Raw genomic sequence first — 7886 nt, 5'->3', positions numbered from 1 at the left:
TCAGCCGACGGGAAGAGGAGCTAGATTAATTGTGGTCCATGCAGGCTCCTCCAGTGGTTTTGTTCCTGACGCACTTTTAGTTTTTAGATCAAAAAAGACTGGTGATTACCATGAAGATATGGATCACACACGATTTGTTGAGTGGTTCAGGAACCTTTTAAAACAATTTCCTCTCCCTACAACAATTGTAATGGACAATGCGCCATATCATTCGGTGATACAGAACAAAGCCCCAACCACAAATGATCGAAAAGAAGTTATGGTGCAGTGGTTACAGGCTCGAAATATTGCAGCGGATATGAGTATGACAAAGGTTCTGTTATATTCTCTTGTTAAAGAAAATAAGCCTACGACACCTACATATGTAGTAGACGAAATTGCCAAGGAGCAGGGTCATACTGTAATAAGGCTGCCACCATATCACTGCCATTTCAACCCTATTGAGTTAATATGGAGTGATGTAAAAATGTATGTAAGGAACAACAACAAGTCCTTTACAATAACAGAGGTGGAAAAGCTGTTGCGTGAAGCTCTTGTGACTGTGGATGCAGCCTCATGGAGAAAAAAAGTAGAGCACGTCGAGAAGCTTATACGAGCAGCCCAGACAATAGAAGGCATTATCAGTGCCCATGAACAATTAATGATTTGTCTTGCTGATGACGACGATGAAGACGGTTTTGGCGATGAGTCGGACAACAGTGACGATGGCGAGCTGGATGGAATTGCGCCATTATCGCTGTAAATTGGTGAGTGAAAAATTACTAATATTGGTTATTTATTGCAATCTCGGTTATTATTTATTTTGTAAGCTACGTACATTATTGATTTTAAAGTACCAGTCGTCAGATGCTTGTTTTTTTTTGTATTTCTTTGCTCCGTTATGGAAAGGGTGCGCATTGTTATGCTTTTATATGCATTATTATACGGTTGCTTACTTCCTGTCATTGTAGTACAACTAAAAACGAGTTTTTATATACACTGTAATTGCTCAATCGCTTGCATTTACGAGACGGGACGGAAAACTGTATCATCTGCTGTGTGTATAGAGGCTGCTGTTGCAACATCGCTATTACAGTATAGCCAACCTAACTAGACAAAAAGCGAACTGTCAAGTGCAATGTTTCGCCGGCGGGGGTATACTACAGTAGTTACCCTGTAACCCAGTATCTTTTAGAAAATGGGCTAATGTCCGTTGGAACATTGAAAAAGAACAAGAAGGAAATTCCTCCGGAATTTTTGCCTAACAGGTCGAGAGAAATTGGAAATTGTCTCTTCGGATTTCATGATGACGTCTGTCTTGTTTCGTGCCAAACAAAAAGGAACAAGGCTGTGCTTTTCCTGTCATCAATGCATGAAACTGCTGAAATCGACACCGCTACAGGCAAGTCTGTTGTAAATTTGGACTGCAATGCAACAAAAGGTGGAGTCGATACTGTGGATTATATGTGTACATCCTACTCTACACAAAGGGCCACAAGAACATGGCCCTTAGCATTGTTTTTTCGTTATCTGGATATTGCTGGGATAAATTCACAGGTCTTGCTTTTTGCAAACACTCCGGAGGAAAGATTCAGAAGAAGAACCTACCTAACAAACCTGGCCTTGGCTCTGATGGACTGCCATTTGAAAGAGAGGGCTCAGCTCTATACTCGACCATGAGATATTCAAGGATTTCTGTCACCTCATCAATCAATTCCTGCCAACAACGATGAGACTGTAAGAAGGTGTGGTGGTAAAAAAATAATAAAACTACTGTCACTTGCAATAGCTGCAAAAGATTCGTTTGCAAGCAACATTGTCACAATGTTGTCACATGTAATGATTGCAGAGCTTCCCTGGAGGAAGAAAGTGTGTGATTCTTGATATGTATTTACTGACTGCCTTATTCTTTATTATTACTACAAAGTTTTTATACATATTAAACGTTTTTGTAAAACTTGCTTTAACAATGGTAAACAATCGAATCATATCTGTGGTTATAATTTATTTAGAATTTGTTATTAAAGTAGCGCTTAGGAAATATCCAGGAAATGTATGTCAGATATTCTGTAACAATTTTAATTTTCTCATGCACCTTGGATATATGTATACAGATCATATTAAAAGTTGCTGTTAAGAATGATGTTATAAACAATAATTAGATGGCAGTTGGATGGTCCTGATGGGCCACTTGTAGCCTGAAGAAAGAGTGCTTGCTATGCCTGCAGCCACTTAACCGTTGCCGGCCCAACAAGGCTACTGTCAAATGCTACTAGGCAACAAGGCCTGCTGCCCGGACACTGCCCGCCACTCACTGACATTGTGAACGATAATCGTGTGAAAGACTTTGTGTTTCGCCCTCTTGTTAAGCAGTCGCCTTCCGGTTGGTTTGATGTGCAGACACAGTTTGAGAACTGTATTGTGAATGCTCATATTCATGGGGTCACACATTCTTACTTGCCTCACGTCGTTGCACCCTACCACACGCCATCTCGGTGACACCGGTTGCCTCTGCCGCGCCAGTTGCTGCGACCATCAAGATTGCTTTCCACCCACTCTTGTAATGGCACCAGCCATTTCTTCCATGCTGGTTTTGGGATCAGCCCCCCCTTGGCTGTATCGTGACCACCTTCCACCCACTGTTGCAATAGCACTGGCCGTCACACCCGCAACGTACCTGCCTCTGGGCCTGCAGTTGGGACAGATTGTGCTGTCACTTGCACCAGCCGATTCTTCTTTGTGTGTTGCTTGTCGCCGCCCCCATGCAGACCTCATGCGACACATTGCTCACCGCTACTGAACTCCTGGCGTCGGGGGCTCCCTCAACTGCCTACACCTGCGTGTGGTACATCAGCATATGTTATCCGGCAGATTTACTAAGCTGCTTGCATTGCAAAAGGACAACTCTAAGACTTGGTTCGCCCTAGTGGACCATCACCTGGATATCCACGAGATCTCGGACGGTGACGCACGTTTCGTCTTTCTGGTGAGCCACCTCCATGACCATCCTGACCTAATTAGTGATCTGCTACTCTCATCGCCCGCTACGCCCAAGTATGTGATGGTGAAAACTTTGCTTATCGAATGCCTTTCTCACCCTCCGGCTGAGTCCACGCACTACATCATCCATGATGCGTACCTCAATGACCACACACCTCCGCACCTCTGGCGGTGCCACTGATGACCAAGCACTACCTGATGCCGCACTGTGGACTCTGTGGATGGTCAAACTCTAGTCAGTCCTACGGCTTCACCTGCAATCACACGTCACTGACCCTCTCGAAGTCCACCTATACATGGCCGATCAAGCCTTTGCAATAATTCATCACTGACACTGCCTGTCACACATGACATCACCTTCGCCTTCAGTTAGCAACCCTGCTTCACAGGTTCCATGCACTGCTGGTAGAGGCCAGCATGCGTACCTCATCAGGTCAGCGACCTGCCAGGAGCTGCCTCCTAGCGGCCAACATGAGGTACTACCTGTGCCCTCCAAAGAGCAGTCGACCTTGCCCGAGCAGCAGCCCAACGCCTCGCCTCCAAGCTTACTTGCTTTGCAGGTACCATGCAACCTACAGAGACGCCACACTCAACTGTCACAAGCCTTGTGTGTACCCAAACGACTTCGGCGAGCACATTTAGGCACCACGTCCCGCCATGATTATCAACAGTGCCTACCTTCTGACGCCGGACCGCTTGCACCAAGGGCATGACGCCTCTATGTCACGGACTTGTCATCAGCACACACTTTCTTCTTGACACTGGCTTTGATGTCAGCGTTATCCCGGCCAAGCATGTGGGTGAACATGCTTACTCCTGCTACCCTTGAACTGCTCACAGTGAATCACTCTCATCTGGCAGTCCTCGGCTCCATCAAGATGTCACTTCATCTGTCCCTGGACGTGACATTTCCTTGGACCTCCCTCGTCACTGACGCGGACGATCCTGTGATTGGGTTGGACTTTCTACACCATTATGAGCTTTCACTGGACTTACAGGCTGCTACGCTCTGCCATTCATCTGGTTCTACCATTCTGTGCTTGAACAAGTGCAGCATGTCTCTGTTCTCCACATCCTTGGCCATGCTTTCCACATGTGCTTCTCTGCTCGAATATATTACGGTTCGTGTCTCTGATTTATCGGACGTCTGCAAGTAGATCGACGGACTACGCAGTCATAATGCACAGTTACACTCCCGCATTGCTACTGCCTCCGCCGAATTGGCTCATGCACAGATTACCTTTCGCTGCCTCTTTGCAGAGCCGCTCCTGTCAATGCAGCCTCCCTCTCCTATTGTGTCTTCACTGTGCTTCGCTCCTATGTCGAGCTGCATCTTTCCTGCTGCCAGTTCCGCATGGACGCAGTTGGGCCTGCAGGACACTCCTGACCCCATTTTGTGGGATCCTTCACATCGTGTTGCCATCGCGTCAAGCCCACCATCACTGTCCCCTACCGAGGCCTCGCCCACATCATTCCAGCCTTTCTCGATAGCTCATGTTCCTGCTTCGCAGGATCCCTCGCTTTCCGTGGCTACCGAAAGAGATAGTTCAGGATTTACTGGCTTTGGGTGTGCTCTGACCATCGGACAGCAACTGGTCCTCTCCCATCCACCTGGTGCCTATCACGGTTCACTCTGCATGTGCGGCGACTACAGGTGCCGCAATGCTAGGACTATTATAGACAACTATCTGATTCCTCATATCCAGGATTTCACACAGTTACTGCATGGTTCGTAGTTCTTTTGGGCTGTTAGAAGGCATATCACCAAATTCCAGTGCACCTGCCAGACATTCCGAAAACGGTGATCATTACGCCTTTCGCCCTTTTCGATACTGCTTCACACCCTATGGTTTAAAAAATGCTGCGCAGACGTGGCAACATTTCATAGATTCGATTTTGCTACCACTTCCTTTCGCTTTTGCCTGTTTGGATGACATACTTATCTTTTCCTCATCTGCAGAGGAACACCAGTTTCACCTTGACTCAGTTCATGTGGCTTTTGTGGCCAGCGGTGTGATTATCAACCACTACAAATCTCAGCTCTGTTCCACATCTGTTACTTCTCTTGGCCATACGGTCTCGGCCAGTGGCCTCTGCCGTACTGATTCACAAATCGCAAACATTTTCTCTCTGCCTCTCCCCAAGGATTACGCACAACTGTGCTGTTTCCTAGGAATGGTGAACTTTAACTGGCGACGTATACCTCGGGCTGCCTCTGGACACTCAGCTCTAACTGACGCCCTCTCCAGTAAAAATACAACGCGAAAGCGTAAACTGGACTGGCCTAGGACAATGCTGGACACTTTCGACAATTTGAAATTGGCCATCACTCAGGCTATCATTCTTGCACACCCCGACCCCAAGGCGCGGATTTCTATCACTACCGATGCTAGCGAGTTGCCGGTAGGCGCCGTCCTCCAACAGCACACTGCAGACTCAACACAGCCGCTCTGTTCCTTCTCAAAAAAGCTAACAAGGAGTCAGTGTAAATGGTCGGCCTTCGACCGTGAGCTCTTTGCGGTTTATGAGGCAGTCAAACATTACAGGAGCGATATTGAAGAACCATCTATTTGGACCATAAACCTCTTGTTGACACGATCCGCAACCTAGCAAAAGATCTCCCACCGCGCCGCTTACGGCACATGGACTTCATTTGTTAACATTCTCTGGACGCCTGTTACATCCGTGGTGCAGAAAACGTAATTGCTGACTACCTCTCCCACATTTTGATGGTCTCCGCCCTGTTGAACTTAGAGGAACTGGAGCAGCTTCAGGCTAAAGATGCGGGCACACAATGTCTGCACTCAGATGACAGATCTTCACTTGTCATCAAACCTATTGCCCTGCACAGGTCGTCAACTCCTATCATCTTTGACGTTTCTACTGGGGTGCCCCGCCCCTCGGTGCCTTACCCACACCGGATACGGGCACTGACACGACTCATAACTAAATGTTTCATCTGGCCGGGCGTGTGACACAACTGCCACTTGAGGTCACGCACGTGCGTTCCTTGTCAATGGAGCAAGGTGAGTAGAGATGCACAACTGCCTTTAGGACAGCTCTACGTTCCCAGGGGCATCCTGCACCACGTGCACATTGACATGGTTGGTCCTCCTCCCCTGTCCAAGGGATACAAATACACTACTGGCCATTAAAATTGCTACATCACGACGATGACGTGCTACAGACGCGAAATTTAACCGACAGGAAGAAGATGCTGTGATATGCAAATGATTAGCTTTTCACAGCTTTCACACAAGGTTGGCGCCGGTGGCGACACCTACAACGTGCTGACATGCGGAAAGCTTCCGACCGATTTCTCATACACAAACAACAGTTGACTGGCGTTGGCTGGTGAAACGTTGTTGTGATGCCTCATGTAAGGAGGAGAAATGCGGTCCATCATGTTTCCGACTTTGATAAAGGTCGGATTGTAGCCTATCGCGATTGCGGTTTATCGTATCGAAAAAAATGCTGCTCGCGTTGGTCGAGATCCGATGACTGTTAGCAGAATATGGAATCGGTGGGTTCAAGAGGGCAACACGGAACGCCGTGCTGGATACCAACGGCCTGGTATCCCTAGCAGTCGAGATGACAGGCATCTTATCCGCATGGCTGTAACGGATCGTGCAGGCACGTCTCGATCCCTGAGTCAACAGATGTGGACGTTTGCAAGACAACAACTATCTGCACCAACGGTTCGACGACGTTTGCAGCAGCATGGACTATCAGCTCGGAGAACATGACTGCGGTTACCCTTGACGCTGCATCACAGACAGGAGCGCCTTCGATGGTGTACTCAATGAGGAACCTGGGTGCACGAATGGCAAAACGTCATTTTTTCCGATGAATCCAGGTTCTGTTTACAGCATCATGATGGTCACATCCGTATTTGGTGACATCACGGTGAATGCACATTGAAAGCATGTATTCGTCATCGCCATACTGACGTATCACGCGGCGTGATGGAATGGGGTGCCATTGGTTACATGTCTCGGTCATCTCTTGCTCGCATTGACGGCACTTTGAACAGTGGATGTTACACTTCAGATGTGTTACGATGCGTGGCTCTACCCTTCATTCGATCCCTGCGAAACCCTACATTTCAGCAGGATAATGCACGACCGCATGTTGCAGGTCTTGTACGGGCCTTTCTGGATACAGAAAATGTTCAACTGCTGCCCTGGCCAGCACATTCTCCAGATCTCTCACCAACTAAAAACGTCTGGTCAATGGTGACCTACCAACTGGCTTGTCACAATACGCCAGTCACTACTCTTGATGATCTGTGGCATCGTGTTGAAGTTGCATGGGCAGCTTTACCTGTACACGCCATCCAAGCTCTGTTTGACTCAATGCCCAGGCATATCAAGACCGTTATTATGGCCAGAGGTGGTTGTTCTGGGTACTGGTTTCACAGGCTCTATGCACCCATATTACGTGAAAATGTAATCACATGTCAGTTCTAGTATAATATATTTGTCCAATGAATACTTGTTTATTATCTGCATTTCTTCTTGGTGTAGCAATTTTAATGGCCAGTAGTGTACGTCCTTTCCATGATCGACAGTGTCACCAGTTGGGTTGGGACTGTATCCCTGGTGGACATTACAGCTGAGACAATCGCTCGCGCCTCAGTTAGGCATGGGTGGCTAGATTTGGTTGCCCCCTGTCACTTACCACAGACCAGGGCTGCCAATTCGAGTCGTCGCTTTTCACTTGCATGTGTGAGTTGTGCAGGGTGGCGAAATTTCACCCGCAGGCCAATGGACTAGTGGAGCGATGGCACAGAACGCTAAAAGCTGCACTCGTGTGCCACGGCTTCGATCTGAGGCTCTGCTGTGGGTATTGCTCGGAATCCGCACAAGAAGGACCTCAATGCTTCGGTGGCGGAGGTCCTGTACGGT

The sequence above is a fragment of the Schistocerca serialis genome, chromosome 7, assembly GCF_023864345.2.
Source record: "Schistocerca serialis cubense isolate TAMUIC-IGC-003099 chromosome 7, iqSchSeri2.2, whole genome shotgun sequence".
Lineage (NCBI taxonomy): Eukaryota > Metazoa > Arthropoda > Insecta > Orthoptera > Acrididae > Schistocerca > Schistocerca serialis.
The sequence above is the reverse complement of the archived record's forward strand: the minus strand, read 5'-3'. Positions refer to the sequence as shown.